This window comes from Equus caballus, chromosome 23, assembly GCF_041296265.1.
Source record: "Equus caballus isolate H_3958 breed thoroughbred chromosome 23, TB-T2T, whole genome shotgun sequence".
NCBI lineage: Eukaryota > Metazoa > Chordata > Mammalia > Perissodactyla > Equidae > Equus > Equus caballus.
The window spans coordinates 44,598,024-44,613,991 of NC_091706.1; the positions used below are offsets into that span (position 1 = coordinate 44,598,024).

The 15,968-nt window shown below is 34.8% G+C and overlaps 1 long non-coding RNA gene across 1 annotated transcript; it reads left to right on the forward strand.

The window, feature by feature from the left end:
* The first annotated feature begins 14,115 nt into the window (after positions 1 to 14,115).
* Positions 14,116 to 14,911, forward strand: LOC111770111 (uncharacterized). The gene is made up of 2 exons (XR_002803059.2): positions 14,116 to 14,249; positions 14,607 to 14,911. It is a non-coding gene; the product is annotated as an uncharacterized lncRNA (long non-coding RNA).
* Positions 14,912 to 15,968: the final 1,057 nt, after the last annotated feature.

Below are 15,968 nucleotides of genomic sequence, written 5' to 3' on the forward strand. Positions count from 1 at the left end.
TCTTGGATCAAAATTTTCAAAGATTTTCTTGATTGTTGTCGTTCTTGCAGATCAAGCTTATTGTTGCTTCACGGACTTTATATGTAGTGTTTTTACTTCTGGAACATTGTTCAAGACAAATTCCTTAATGCTTATTATCTCGCATCATGTAGTCTGTTTAAATATTACTATCTCAAAGAAAGATTCCTTGACAGGCATATCTGAAATAGCCCACCTCTCAATTAATCACTGTACATTTAAGCAACTTTATTCTTTTCATAGCATTTTTCATCACCTGAACTTAAATTACTTATCAGTTTATTTATTTTCTATCTCCATCATTAAAATGTAAATAAAATGATGGTGAGGGCTTTGTTAGCGTAGTGCAACACTCTTGACTTATTACCTGGATAAGTATGTACAGATCAGGGCTTATACATTTTTGTTGAAAGACAATATGATAAATGGAGGCTACATATGTAAAGATAGATGGAAAATGACAAGGCAGGAGAGGCGTGAGTATGTGTTATTGTTAATGGCAATAAACCAGGAGAAAGAGAGAGAAATTAGATATCTAGGAATGAATGATTCATGTTATATATAGAACTGCCCACTGAAGTTGCAGGTACCTCCTGTGTGGGTGGTGGGCATGGAGGTAGGACATGAACATACCTGCCAGACATTTACATTCTATTTGGTAGATTTAATACCTGAGATTGAGAAGCAGAGATTTCAGGTTCATGGAGAACAAAGAGAACTACATATATATATATATATATGTGTGTGTATACGTATATAACTTGCATTGATAAAATACATATATGTACATATGTGTATATAAAATCATGTACTTGTTCAGATGTAAGATCTTTAAAGTCTTAACATTACGAACACTTAATGCTTAATTTTGTCTTGCAAACAACCCTATGTTCTGCTAATTTCAAAGAAGCTTAGGAAGCAATATGTTGTGGAAAATAATGCATGGTGTTCAGATTCGTGAGTCTTGAGTATGGATCTTGGCTCCCCTGACAATTGGCTATATAACAAGACTCTGGTTTATTCATTAACCTCTGCCATCCAATGTTCCACATCTGAATAAGTAGAGATAATGATGTCAAAGTTGATTCTGGGGTTGATTGAGATGGTATGTACAAATGATAATTCTGTCTCCCCTCCCTACCCATGCTTTACCATGAATTATTCCTTATGGGCATGGCTACATGTCCTAAATAATAATAACATTGAAAACTAATTCTCTGTGTATAAAATGATAGCATCAGGAAACATTTGGAAGTAATTTTAAAGGATTTCTGAGGACTTTAGTTACGCACACCTCAGTGATTTTGAGGAGTCTTTTCAGTAACAAGGCCAGATGCTATTTTGAAAAGGTATCTTCTTGTCATGTAATAGTGATTATTGTTTGTTCTTGTTCAAGTATTGTCATGTCAAGTGTGTATCCTTATTAGATAATATTGGATATGCTGTCAAGTATGCTTGTTCTCTTATTCAAAACTCCTTTTTCGTAGAATTCTATATAAAGCAGATCGCTTCTGCAAAGCACATTTATCATGCAGATAGAGTTAGCAACATTAATGTCAAATGTCAAACTCAAATGTCTTTGTATTTTTTAATAATAAAACAGCTCATTTAAAATATGCATCACATTGTTAGATGCCAGTTTAATAATTTGAAAATGATGGTAAGTGGCATCTCAGGGTATTTCTCATGGGCTTCTGCTTCAAAGAAAAGGCCAAATTAAATGGAGGCTTTTGAACTTTGAATTTAAATATGTCTCAGCAAAGCAGTTAAGCATCTGGGTGACTTTAGGGTCAAATGTATGATTTGCTATACCAGGTTCACCGATTAGTAACTGTGTAACTTTGGATAGATTATTCAAACTTTACGAATCGTAGATTTCCCCATTTAAAAAATAAATATGAGTATAATTATACTACCAAGCCCATCTATTTTATGTGAGAATAAAAGGATACAGTATATATAAAGTATGTAGAACAATTAGCATTTAAGAATTACTCAATAGAAGCTAGTTTTATTATTGCGATTATTTTATTAACGACTCAGGCAGACTCCACAAAACACTTAAGAAACCAGCTCTTTTTAATTGTCAAGTTAAACAGTCAGGCATGCCAATTCCTTTGCAAAGTTACTGCACTTAACTTATTTTTCATTCTGTTCCCTTGACTGTCTCCTTCATGGGCCTTGAGTTCTTTGAGGTCTGTGAAGTTGTTTCTTGTTGATATTCTCAGTGCCCAGCATATTGCTTGGCACACTATGGTCCCACATTCCAAACTGGTTTAATTGCTTAGATGAATCACCTTCACATAACATAAAATTATCTGAGAAAACTTATTTAAACACTCTTTGGAAGAACTTCTTGTTAAGGCAGCAATTTAAATTGTTTTCTTATATATAAGAATCTTTGTTTTCATAAAATCTACTTGTATGTTAAATTCATGATGGTTTCTACTGTTTTAGGAAGGGAGTGAATCCTGGGGTAATTGAAATTCACTTTTCAATATAATTTGTATAAGAACTAAAGTGGAGAAAAATTGCAGACATTATATTGCATTCTCATAACACACATCAATCTATCTACTCAAGTCTCTGAAAGGACATGTTAGAATAAATCTGAGCAACCCTTTGAAAACTCATGATTGAGTACATCAGACAGAAACTAAATATCCTATTAACATTTTCTAAAACTGAACTTATCCCCTGTAGCAAAGGCATAGTATACTGTTCTGCAGGGTTTTGTTTTGTTTTTTCCTGCATAATGCATGGTTAATTTCATTTTGAAAATTGATTAGACTACCTGATTGATTGCAGTGATTGCTTTTCATGTCTTGAGCAAGGAGATAGTATTTATAATTCTTATTAAAAGTTGATTAGTATTTAATACTGTTAGTCTTGTTGAATGTTGCATAATAAATTTTAAAACTGAAACCTGCATGGCCAATTACTAAATATAAATACAAAGTAAATCACATCTTCAAGTGGTATAAAAAATTCAAAGGCATAATCTTCAATGTTAGAACAAACCTGAAAAAATTCTCATTAAAGGCAGCAGCTCTGTGGTCTTAAAGAAGCTTTTGTTGTCTTCTTCGTGAATATGTTTGTGATTTCTGCCTGGGAATGAATACAGACAGCTTTGTCCCTAATGCATTTAGAATTTGCATAACATAAGACTGTACAACTATCCAATTGGTTTTATTTTCCTAAGGATTGTATCTGTGATTAAAGTACACCATGAATTAAAATGTGTATGCCTTCTATGTACAGACCTGACCTACATACTCATACTTTTGTGATACCTTGACGGAAATATTTAACTGCATTTTAAAATGGGTTTGCTGGTAAATGAACTCCAAATTGCTGAAACAGATTATACAAAATGCTGTCACTGTGGAGATCTACCTATTTCCTTCACCTGTTAACCAGCTCGCGGTAGACATAAGATCTCATGCAGCTGCTGAATGAAATGGCTTCTGGATGGCACGAGAGAGTTGTGTTCTTGGGTGGTGTTTGTTTTGTGACTCTTGGCACTGTGATACCAGTTGTTTTCAGGGAGAGACGGGCACTATTCTCTTCCGTAGGCCTAGAGTGTATTGCCTATGACCACTGGGGACGATACACATTGCATACCTTTTAATCTGTTAGAGAGAAACGTAAAACCCTAAAATGGTTGCAGAGTACAATGGAATCTGTGAGTAGGCTCTGGTTAAGTTTTATGCAGTGGCTGCCTCAGCCACCCATCCTGAATCTCACGGCCCATTGTGCAAAAAGTACATCACTAGGTTGACAGCAGACAATTGAGATTAGTGGAAGTGACACACACACATGGAGGAGTGCCGAGTAGGCAGAAAAAATCAGCAAAAGGGAAATGAAGTGACCTCCTAGCAGCAGATGAACATGACTCAATCAGCAATGGAAATCAATGAACTGAAAGGAACTGGCAGGGAAAATCAATGAGGGAATCATGCACTGACCAATGAATTTTGTCCCCTTTTGTATTTTTGTCTGGCTGTAGCAACTAAATATTCAAGTATATCTCTTCCAGATCATTCTAGCCTTTCCAACCCTATTTACATTCTCAGTTGCCTCTAGCTCCCATGCTACTATACATCAGTATCTGTGCAAAATTTAAAACACCCAAAGATGATGCAAGTGTCATTCCCAGCACACCCCATGGGAAAATAACCAGGGATAAGACTTCATCTGAGAACCTGGCTATCCAAAACATGGCAGAGTGGAGATTAGCACAAAAAGTTTAGACTGGGTCTCCAGGGCCCACAAGCAAGTTTCAATTTTGCCATTAAGTTTTATCTCTGAGTCACTTACTTAAACTTTGACCCTTAGTTATAATGGACATTGAACATAGACAGCTTAAACAACCACAGTATGTTAAACAATGTCCTAGAGACTGCCTTATCTCTCCCAGGGTCCTAAAGTTGCTGAACTATACATTCTCAGTGGTGAATTAAGCAATGCTATCATTGAAGGAGGGGACATCATTTTGTCTCAGGGGCAAGTTAGACTCGTGCAGTCGGTTCAGCATTTAATTACAAGATTTTAGGATTTATGGTTGTAAACCTGGAGCAATAATGAGCAACTCATGGGAAGGAACAATGCCACAAATTCAGCTAATGACAGGAGATTAAATTCTGAAAATTTGGAATTTAGTGTTCTGCCTTGCAGTGTGGTCTTCCACAACTGCAATCACTCTCTGTGCTGCTGCTCCCTATTCTAAACCATAGTTGCCTGCTGTTTCCCTGGATCCTTGGGAGACTACAATAAGAAATAGTTCATTAAAAATATCTCAAAATCTAGGAGCCAACAAGGTGGCCTAGTGTTTAAGTTCAGCCTGTTCCACATTGGTGGCCCAGGTTTGGTTCCCATGAGCAGACTTACATCCCTCATCAACATCCATGCTGTGGTGCCAACCCACATACAAAAACAGAGAAAGATTGGCTTCAGATGTTAACTCAGGGCAAATCTTCCTCAGCAAAAAAAAAAAAAAAAAAAAAGTATCTGAAAGATCTATGAAGTTTAAAATAATATGTAAGATACTGACATTGGGAAAATAGCAGCAATCTGGACATACAGATAAAGTTAACAGGGAAAACAAACAGAGCTGTGTTTTTTTCAGCCTAAAAATAAAATAAAACAAATTTGTGTGCTGACCCAATACTCTGTCACATTTTTTGATTCTAGGTGAGATGTTTTCCCGTCATTTATTAGCAAGAAGTGTTTTTACTTTTCCTGATTGATAATACTTTGGTCATTGATTAAATATTTCAGCCTGTCAACATTTCTGTTTGGTTGCGTAAGTCTCTAGTCTGTTTTCTTGGTTCTTCCCCTCAGTAGACTGCATACACCCAGATGACCTGCCTCTGACTCAGGCTTCTTTGTAACTCCTATCAAATTTAGCAAAGTGACTCATTTGAGAATAAATGCTTAAAATATGGCTTTTGTCCATGTTGCTAATGAATTGCCTAATTCATTACCTTGTGTTAAGTATTTATCAACAGTAATGCATAACTATTTAACATTAAGTATCTTAATCTTTACTAAATCTTGTGACTTGATCTTTTAGTTTTATATTTAAGAAAGCCACGATGCAGAGTGAGAAAGTCAGTTGTTCTAGATTGCAAGACTTCTAATTGAAAGGACCGGAGCCCTTCAGCTTCTCTCTGCAGCTGCTCTTTGAGAAAAGGAAATCATAAATATAGAGTTCCCATTGGAATAAAGGTCCCTTTTAGTGAGGTTTTTCTGAGAGTAATTCCTTCTGTTGCTTGAGGAGACTTCTTGTTTGGCTTGAGTGTCTTGCTTTAGAGAAGGGGATCTCCCTCAGTTTACGTTGCTGGTGGAGTTAATTGTATTCATTGATGTCAGCTATGAACAAGCTCTTTCAGAAGTGATTCCTGCAGAACCCAATCTATTCTCTATGGTCTAATTTATTGGTTTTAAATTTTTCCAAACTATTGTGGTTTTGGTTTTTTTGGCATGATGTTTTTTCCCAAATAACATCTTACATGATACGCCTAATCATAAAACAGATGAAGTGGTGGAGTGAAGGGCCAGGAGTCCTGCCTCCTCTAAGCTTTGGACCCAGAGCCGCTTTACCATTGGATCCAACATTCTGCAAACTGTTGATCCAGGTGAATTGTAACTTGAGTATTTTTCTGTGAATTGTGATTATAAAAATGTTCACATTTGAACTCTCTTATACAAATTAAAGAACAAAATGGGGCTAATCAGAAGTCCAGACAAGGGTCACTTTTCTCTTTTGCTAAAGATGCTATGATATGTACTTTTATTAAACATAGTTTGCTTCTTATTTTAGGTATGGTAGAGAGCATGTGCAAAGTATCAATTCTGGTTCCAGATGTAATTAGGTTCAAATCTACCAAATCTTTGACAAGCTCTTTACTCAGATTATGAGGGTCTCTTTTTCAAATCAAAAGCGGTAAAACAATTTGTCTGACAAGGAATCCTACATGGTTATAAATAATGAAATGTACGTAAAATGCCCAGCACAGTGAGTGCCCGTGTCTAGTCAGTATGCATAATGGTTACTCATGTTCTTTGTCCTAATAAATTGTGCAAGAGGATAGAATGCTATTTAGAAAAATATTGGGATAACCTTTACAAAAACAACTATCAGCTATGTTAGCTTGACAGAGTTTCTATTCATTTACTTCTTATTTCAATCAACATTTCTATACTCTGATCATAAGATATGCACCTAAGAAACAACGTAAGCAGAAGCAGAAGGAAACAGCACCCTCATGAAGATAGCGGTCCCGTGAGGGGAAAGGGGTATGGGTCAAATAATCACACAAACAAAGATAAAATTATAACTGGGACTGTGCTCTCAGATCAATAGAGACTGCTTGAGGAGATGACAATGTGAAGAATGCGTGGAAGTTAACTACTAAGAAGAAAAACAATCATAGCTACAATGACATAAGTAAGACACGTTAAAGCAGGTGCAGAAGAAATATGAATATAAAGCTTCCAGGTAAATGAGCACCTGAACAGGAATTCCACTCAGTACTCCAGCAGTAAAATAACTTGGAGTTCAGGAAATAGCATCATGCAATGAAAGTGATAGAAGATTGTGGGTTATATGAAGGCTGTCGCCTTAGGAAACCATACAATCAATTAGCTATTAGCACAAAGGTATTTCAAAGATGTTATTCTGTGGGTTAGTCTTAAAAGGGACAAGTATATAAAAGATGGATAGGACACTTGTCAGACACAGCTAGAAGGGATATTTAAGAAGGAGCCCTTGAGGATAGAATGGTGATGATTACTGACCTGGGGCTGTTGACCAGAGTCAGACAAAGCGATTGAAGAAAAGAACATTCCTGGGGGCAAGCACATCGTTGCTGGGAGCTGACAGAACACATGTCTTGGTTAATTGGAACTAGACATTTGGGGAATGAGGTGCTGTTAGGGCATCATTGCATATATTCAGTTCTGAATACTCTTCAAGATGAAGACAACTTGCTACCTACCACAAAATGCAATCCAGCTTGTAAGAGAATTTGGCCATTGGTTGGCCATGAGAATGGAAAAAAAACCAAACTTTATCTTCCTTATCTCTCTTTTGCATAGAATATGAATATTATTACTGTTAAGTATAAATAGTGTTGGTTGGTAAAAAGTTGAAAATATGAGAAATAAGTAGAAAATGCTCTAAGGTAGAATGCTATCTTAAAATGTTAAAAGAATGAAGTACATTTACTTACATTGCAATGTTAGCTTTTAATAAGTAGGATATAAAATTTTTGAGTAGTTTGAAATCGTCGACACAAAATGAATATACAAAATGATACAAAGTAAATATTACCAATAGTTAGCTGCCTCTCAGTGGTAGAAATACATGCGTTTACATACATACACACAGATGTACATAATTTTTCTTTTTTAACCATCTATGATTTTAAGCTTTTTCTACATTTGGAAGGTAATATTTTTCTTACTAGAAAAAAAGTAAAAAAATAACAAGAAATGATTACAATTATATTAAAAACAGTTTTCAAGGAGAAAGAAAAAACACTTAGAAATCTGAAATTATTTTTCTAAAATGACCTTATTACTAAAATTTAGTTACGTGACTAATTCAGTCAAAGCTAGACACGATTTCATCACAATTTCAAAATTTTCCGATGAACTCAAGGGAGCAATAACATTTGTGGGGATAATACTGAAATTGTTTACTTAGTTCATTCATGTGAAAATGTTTTTAAATATCCCTAAAATTGTTTGAATATTTGTTAAGGCATTTCACAAAATTTAACATGTGGAGTATGTCTGCAAAGATAATTGGCTCTTCACTTCTGCATGTCTTGTGTTGCTGATCTCTCTGTGTGAATACAGGTCATTTCCTAATTCACTGTAGGATATCAACCTTTCCACTTGAACATCTGCTATACAAAACATACGGATATCTCTGAGAATACCTGGGGTCCAGGTTTTTGCAGGTAAGTTTAGCCTTAACTTCTTACTACCACACTTCTGCCAAAAATCTAGCTAAAATAAATGCTACTAAATTAGGTAATCTGCAAAACAAGCTGTTATTTATTCTTTGCTCTACTTTGTGTCCCATCTTCACATAAATTTGATCAGGAGGATTTCACTTAGTTTTCTCTATATCTTCATTAACTTGGTTTACAGTAGGAATATGTTCAGTGGGTTAGAGTATGAGGCTTACGGGAGACAGAATTTGGCCTCCGTAATCTCTTCTCCTTGGTGTCTTGACTGTAGATATGTTAGGTTACATGGCAAAGGGACATTGCAGATGAAATTAAGGTTATAGACTTTAAGATAGAGAGATTATCCAGAATTACCTGGGTGGGTCCAATCTAACCCCTTGAGCCCCTAAAAGTAGAGAACCTTCTTCTCCAGCTCAGTCAATCAGAAAGATGTGGCAGAAAAAGGGGCAGAGTAGATGAGGCAAAAGGAGAGTTCAGAGAGATTCAAAGCATAAAAGGAACTGAACCAAGTAGCTGGCTTTGAAAATGTAGAAAGGGCCCAGAAAATGCAGGTGGCCTCTAGAAGCTGAGAATGACTCCTGGTTGAGAGCCAGTAAGGAAACAGGACCTCATTCTACAATCATGAGGAACTGAACTCTGTCACCAACCCGAATCAACTTGGAAATGGATTCTCCCCAAAGCCTCCAGAAGGAAATCCAGTTCTGACAAGACTTTGAATTCTGCCTTGAATACTCTATGCCGAGAAACCAGCTGAACCACACTACTCAGACTCGTGACCTACGAAACTCTGAGATAATATGTTCGTGTTGTGTCAAACCACTCAGTTTGTGGTAATTTTTTTATGCAGACAATAGAAAACCAATACAATGTTCTACCTCTGGTTTTATGTGAGGTCAGTATAAGAATGGTCAAATGAAGAACATGTACACATTTTCTAAAAATATAAAATCTTTAATTATCCCTGTGGAGGAAAATATTTCATATGGTCTTATTATATTTAACGATAGTAAAACCATTATCACTTATCTCACCATCCACAAAATGAAAAGGCAACCTGTGTAAGGGAAGAAAATATCTGCAAATCACATATTCAATAAGGAGTTTACAAGGAATTTACAAGGAATTCATACAACTCAATAGCAAAAACCCCACAAATAATCCAACTAAAAAATGGGCAAAAGATCTGAATACACATTTTTCCAAAGAAAATTTCCAAAATCTCTCTCTCTCTCCCTACCTCCATATGGCATCTCATCCTTTAGTGCATCTCCATATGGCTTGAGCTTCTCACATCATGCATGGTCTGGGGATTGTTGAACTGCTTGGGGGCGGGGGGTGGCTTATAGCTCTAAAAGTGAGTGTTTCAGGGGATCAAAGTAGAATTTGCAAGATTTCTTCTGACTAGCCCTTGGAACTCACAGTGTAGCACAGTAATTTCTGCCACATTCTGCTAGTTACAAGTGAGTCACAGGACCTGCCAAAATTCAAGTGGATAGTATGACATAAGGACATGAATACTGGTAGGTGTGGCCCTTTGGGGCTGTAGGAAGTCATTTTTAGAGAGTAGCAATCACAGATTCAATAAGGGGTATATCTGCAATGGCACTTACTACATTATTGTTTATATTATAGGAAAATAACAAAAAATGTTTCCAAGAGGAATGGTTGTTTGAATTATGTTATATATAAAGCATTACTTTGCATATTTTGAGACAATATTATGGATGAATACATAGATTTAATATTTAAATATCTGGGAGAATGTTTATATAGTTCTCTCTACATAAATATGAACACTATATCATTTTTCTTTTCTTTATTATATCAGAATAGGTTTCTTTCATTTAGTTTAAAAATTTTCTATGATGAATTTGTAGAAAAATAAAAAGATGTTTCATAATTGAAGATATGCCATTCTTATTTGTGTCGTTTTTAAAAAGCCATTTAAAAGCCTCTAATTTATTCCTTGCTTCCTTTTAAAAATATACACTGCAATTTTAATATTTCTGTAAACTTATTGCAGTGCCTAGCACATCAATTAATACTTGATGAATAAATTAATATGACAGGAACAGAAGAATACACTCATATTTTCCTCTTCACTTGGTTTCCTGGATGTTCAGAAATAAATTTGTCTTTGATTCTAATAGAATTATCCTACGTAGTTGGAATATTTTCCCTCCACAGGTCTTTTAAACAGTTTTTTTTTACTTTAGTTTAATTATCTAGTTCTTTATTAAATTCATATATATACTCAATTCAACAAAAGTACTAAGAAAAAATGGCTGACAGTCTTGCATGTTGCTGAAACCTTGCAGTCACTGAAGAAATAGAATTTATTGGTGTGAAATGGCAAATATCAAAAGAGAACATAATTATAAAGATGGAAAATGAGCTGTGTCAATCTTTTAGGAAAAAAAATCTTTATTTTAGAATCATCTCAATGAGTACAAATATACCAACATACATACACACACAAACTTATTTCAGTTAGATTTATGTTTTAAGTTTAGAGCTAATGACAAAGCAAGGTATGTCATATTCATTAAAATCTCTGATTATAGCTCAAGACTGAAATTAATTGCACTTGTTTGCTTATTTTTGGTGAAGAAGATTGACCCTGAGGTAACATCTGTTGCCAATCCTCTTCTTTTTTTGCTTGAGGAAGATTGTTCCTGGGCTAACATCTGCACCAATCTTCCTCTGTTTTGTATATGGGACACCACCACAGCATGGCTTGATGAGTGGTGTGTGGGTCTGCACCTGGGATCCAAATCTGCAAACCCCAGGCTGCTGAAGCAGAGTGTGTGAACCCAACCACTATGCCACCTGGCCAGCACATGAAATTAATTTCTTGTCTAAAGGTATGAACACCATTAATTCTTATTCCACTTCTATAAATACAGGGGAACTTGGGAAAATCACAAAAGCTTTCTTTCTTGACTACATTTTTCATTTCTTTAAAAAGTTGTTTAGAGTAGATAAACTATAGAATCCTTGTTGAATCTAAAAATTCTGTGATATCTAGAACTAATTGTTTCAATCAATCTTGCCATCTTCATTTTTTTAGTGCAATATATTTTTACTTGGAGCCTAAGTAAAAGCAATGTCAAGAGGATTTATTGTCCATCTCCCTTCAAATAAAACTTGGATGAGAATTATTATGAAGCATCACTATAGGATTTGGGAAAGAAATAAGGAAAAACAGATATAGGAACACATGTTATTACATTCCAAGTACTGTTTGGCCTTAAAAAGGTCCAGTAAACAAATACCATCCTCTAAATTTTATGTATGTGCTAATGTGTATGCATGCATGTGTGGTGCGTGTTTGTGTGTGTAAGACATAGAGAAAGAAGGAATCTGCTAAATAAAACAATATAAAATTTTCTGGTTGAGTTCACAGTTTTCCTCTTAAACATTTTATTTTTCAGGTGTAAAATTAATATTAATCTGGGAAGATGGCAGAGTATGAAACACCTGGAATCTCCCCCACCTACAACAATGGCACTGGCAGAATCTGTCTGACATAACTATTTTGGAAGTTTGCAGTCTATTGAAGTGTTGCAACATCCAGGGGACAGCCTGTGTAGTAAATGTTGTGAATTTTGCTCAATTTCAACTCTTAGCACATTAACAGCTACCCATCTCCCACTCCCAGCCCCATGACAGGCAGCCATGCATACATTCCAAGAACAGCTTGCATGCAGTTTGTGGTAGCCAGGGCTGGTAAAAACAACCCTGCCCTACAAATATTGGGAATCTGTGCTCTGTCCATTGATTGCTGCTTCTGATATCATAAGTGCAGACCAAGAGGAAGGTGGCCATTGTTGTTGCATGATCCTCATTTTTTCAAGCCTCTCCTCCTCTGGCCAAAGTGATTTCCAGGGGATTTCAAGGGCTAGCATCCTTCTCACCTTCATTTTTCTCTTTTATCCCTTTTGGGAGTCAAAGATTAAAGAATAATACATTGAAAAGAAACTGCGTATATTCACCACACATGGCCAGGGAAAGGTACAAGCTGAGAAGAGACCTCAAAGTACCTTAAGTTTATACCTTAGGATGATTCTCAGCACAGAGAAAGCCTACAACAATCTACCAAAAAAAAAAAAAAAAAGAAAAAAGAAAAAACAATTAAATCAGCAAACCCTGTGAAGGGGGGAGAATCTCATTTCTAGAGTTACCACATTATTAGATTCAAATGTCCAGTTCCCAACAAAAAGTCACAAAGTATACAAAGAAATGGAAAAGTATGGCCTCATTCAAAAAAAAAAAAACAAACAAATCAACAGAAACTGTTCCTGAAAAAGAACTGATGGCAGATCTACTACATAATTTGAAATATCTATCTTAAAGATGTTCAAAGAGGTAAGAAAGATGTGGAAAAAGTAAAAAAAAAAAATGAAAAAATGGAAATATCAATAAAGAGAGTAAATTAGAAAAAACTAAGGGAAATTCTGGAGCTAAAAAATAAAGTAACTGAAATAAAAAAAAATTCACTAGAGAGATTCAAAGGTAGATTAGAGCAAGATGAAGAATCAGTGAGCTTGAAGATAGGACAATGGAAATTATTATGTCTGAGCAACAGGAAGAAAAAAGATTGAAGAAAGTGAACAGAGCCTAAGGGACTTGTGGGACAGTATCAAGCAGCCCAACATATACATTATAGAAATTGCAGAGAAAGAAAAAAAGATAAAGGGATAGATTGACTATTTGAAGGAATAATAGCTAGAAAGGTCTAAGTTTGATGAAAGATTTGAATATAAACATCCAAGAACTTCAGCGACTCCAAATAAAATGAACTCAAAGAGACTCACACTGAAACACATAATCAAACTTTTGAAAGAAAAAGACAAAGAGAAAATGTGGAAAGTAGTAAGAGAGAAGTGATTTGCCATATACAAATGATCCTCAATAAGATTATAAGCAGATTTCTCATCATAAACTGATTTTCTCATCAGAAAAGCAGGGGGCCAATATATTCAAAGTGCTAAAAGAAAAAAAAAATCTTTCAACCAAGAATCCTATATTTGGTAAAACTGTCCTTCAAAAATAAGAGAGAAATTAACACGTTCTCAGATAAACAAAACCTGAGAGAGTTTGTTATCATTAGACCTGCACTGCAAGAAATGCTAAAGGGAATCCTGTAGTTTCAAATGAAACAACACTAGACAGTAACTAAAGGTCAAATGAAGAAATAAAGAGCTCTGTAATGGTAAATATGTGGACAATTATAAAAACTATATTGTAACAATAGTATGTAAACCCAGTTTTTGCTTTTGTGATTTAACAGACGAAGACATTAAAACAAAAAACAGTTAGTCTGAAAGCTAGTAATATTATAACTTTGGTTTATAACTCCACATTTTGTTTTTTACATAATTTAAAAGACAAATTCATTTAAAAGATTTGTTAGCTTGTGATTTTGGGCATACAATGTATAAAGATGTACTTTTGTGACATCAACAATTGAAAGGAGATGGAGCTGTAAATGAGCAGAGTTTTTTTATGTTATTGAAGTTAAGCTGGTACAAATTCAAATTAGAGTGTTATAACTTTAGAATGTTAAATGTAATCACCATGGTAACCATAAAGAAAATAGCTATAGAATATACACAAATGGAAATGAGAAAGGAATTTAAATGATCCTCTACAAAAAGTCAACTAAACACAAAAGAAGAGAGTAATGCACAGACTGAGGGACAAAAGCTCTAAGACATATGGAAAACAAATAGAAAAATGACAGAGGTAAGCACCTCCTTATCAGTGATTAGTTTAAATGTTAATGGATTAAGCTCTCCAATCAAAAGACAAAGATTGACAGAAAGTAAAATAAGAAAGAAAAGAAAAACAAAAAAGTGATGATACAAGTATATGCTATGTACAAAATACTGTAAAAATAAAGAAAAATCTCATTTAAAATGGAGTCAAGGAGCCTGGAAAGGGAAGCTCTCATGCATGTACCATTGGTTGCCACCTCCATAACCAGCAAGAAGAAGGAAGAGAACAAGGTCTATTTGTCTAGAATTCTTTGTATAAAATTCTCTCAGTCTCATCTTTTTTTCTGTGATGATAAGAATGCTACTACCTTTCTTCTGTTACAAGGCAGGACATTTTTCACATGAGAATTTCATCTCCTGCTTTCAAGAAAAGGAAGGAAGATTTCTCCCTGCCCTGCAACAGTTCACTAACCACCACTTACAGCTAATAAGAAACTGCCACAAACTCAAACTCCTGTTCCTCTCCAATGAACTTTTATTCAAAACAACTTCCCCAATTTCCTCCTAAAACTTAATAAATGTTGACCTTCTTTTTGTATCTTTGGACTTGACTGTGGTGAACCATAGTTCACCATTTGCAACCAAATTGCAATTTCTGTGCTATTCCTGAATAAACTCTTATTTTCTTGAGCCTGCCTCAGTTTACTTCTTTATTTAGTTTGACAATATTCACTTTTGATTCGAAGACACATATCTGATAAGGGTTTGATATTCAGAACGTATAGAGAATTCTTGAAACTCATTAACAAAAAACAAACCACTCAATTCAAAAATGGGCAAAGGACTTGGATAGACATTTCTCCAAAGAAAATATGTAAGTGGCTAATAAGCAAATGAAAAGATGCTCAACATTGCTAATTGCTAGGGAAACGCAAATCAAAACTACAATAAGGCTTCATGAGTGAATTCTACCAAACATTAAAATAAGAGTTAATTTCTACCCTTCTCAAATTATTCCAAAAATTTGAAGAGGAACGAATGCTTCCAAACTCGTTCTATGAGACAGGTATTACCCTTATAGCAAAACCAGACAAAGATATTACCAAAAAAAATAAAAGAAAGAAATTATAGGTCAATATTCCTGATGAACATCAGTGTAAAAATGCTTAACAAAATATTAGCAAACCAAATTCAACAATATATTAAAATGATTTACACCATGATAAAGTGGGATTTATCCCAGGTATGCAAGGATGGTTCAATATCTGTAAACCAATCAACATGATACACCACATTAAAAAACTGAAGGATAAAAATCATATGATCATCTCAATAGATGCAGAAAAGCATTTGACAAAATTCAGCATCAATTTATGATAAAATTTTCAAGAAAGTGAGTAGAGAGAGAACATACCTCAATATAATTAAAAAGTCATACATGACAAACCCACAGCTAACATCAGACTCAATGGTGGAAAGCTGAAAGCATTTCCTCTAAGATCAGGAACAAGACAAGGGTGCTCACTCTTGCCACTGTTATTCAAAATAGTATTCAATGTATAGAAAAAGAAATAAAAAGCACTCAAATTGGAAAGGCAGAAGTAAAACTGTTACTATTTGCAGATGACATGATAATATATATAGAAAACCCTGAAGACTCCACCCAAAAAAATTAGGACTAATAAATGAATTCAGTAAATTCATAGGATACAAACTCAATATACAGATATCTGTTGCACTTTTATAC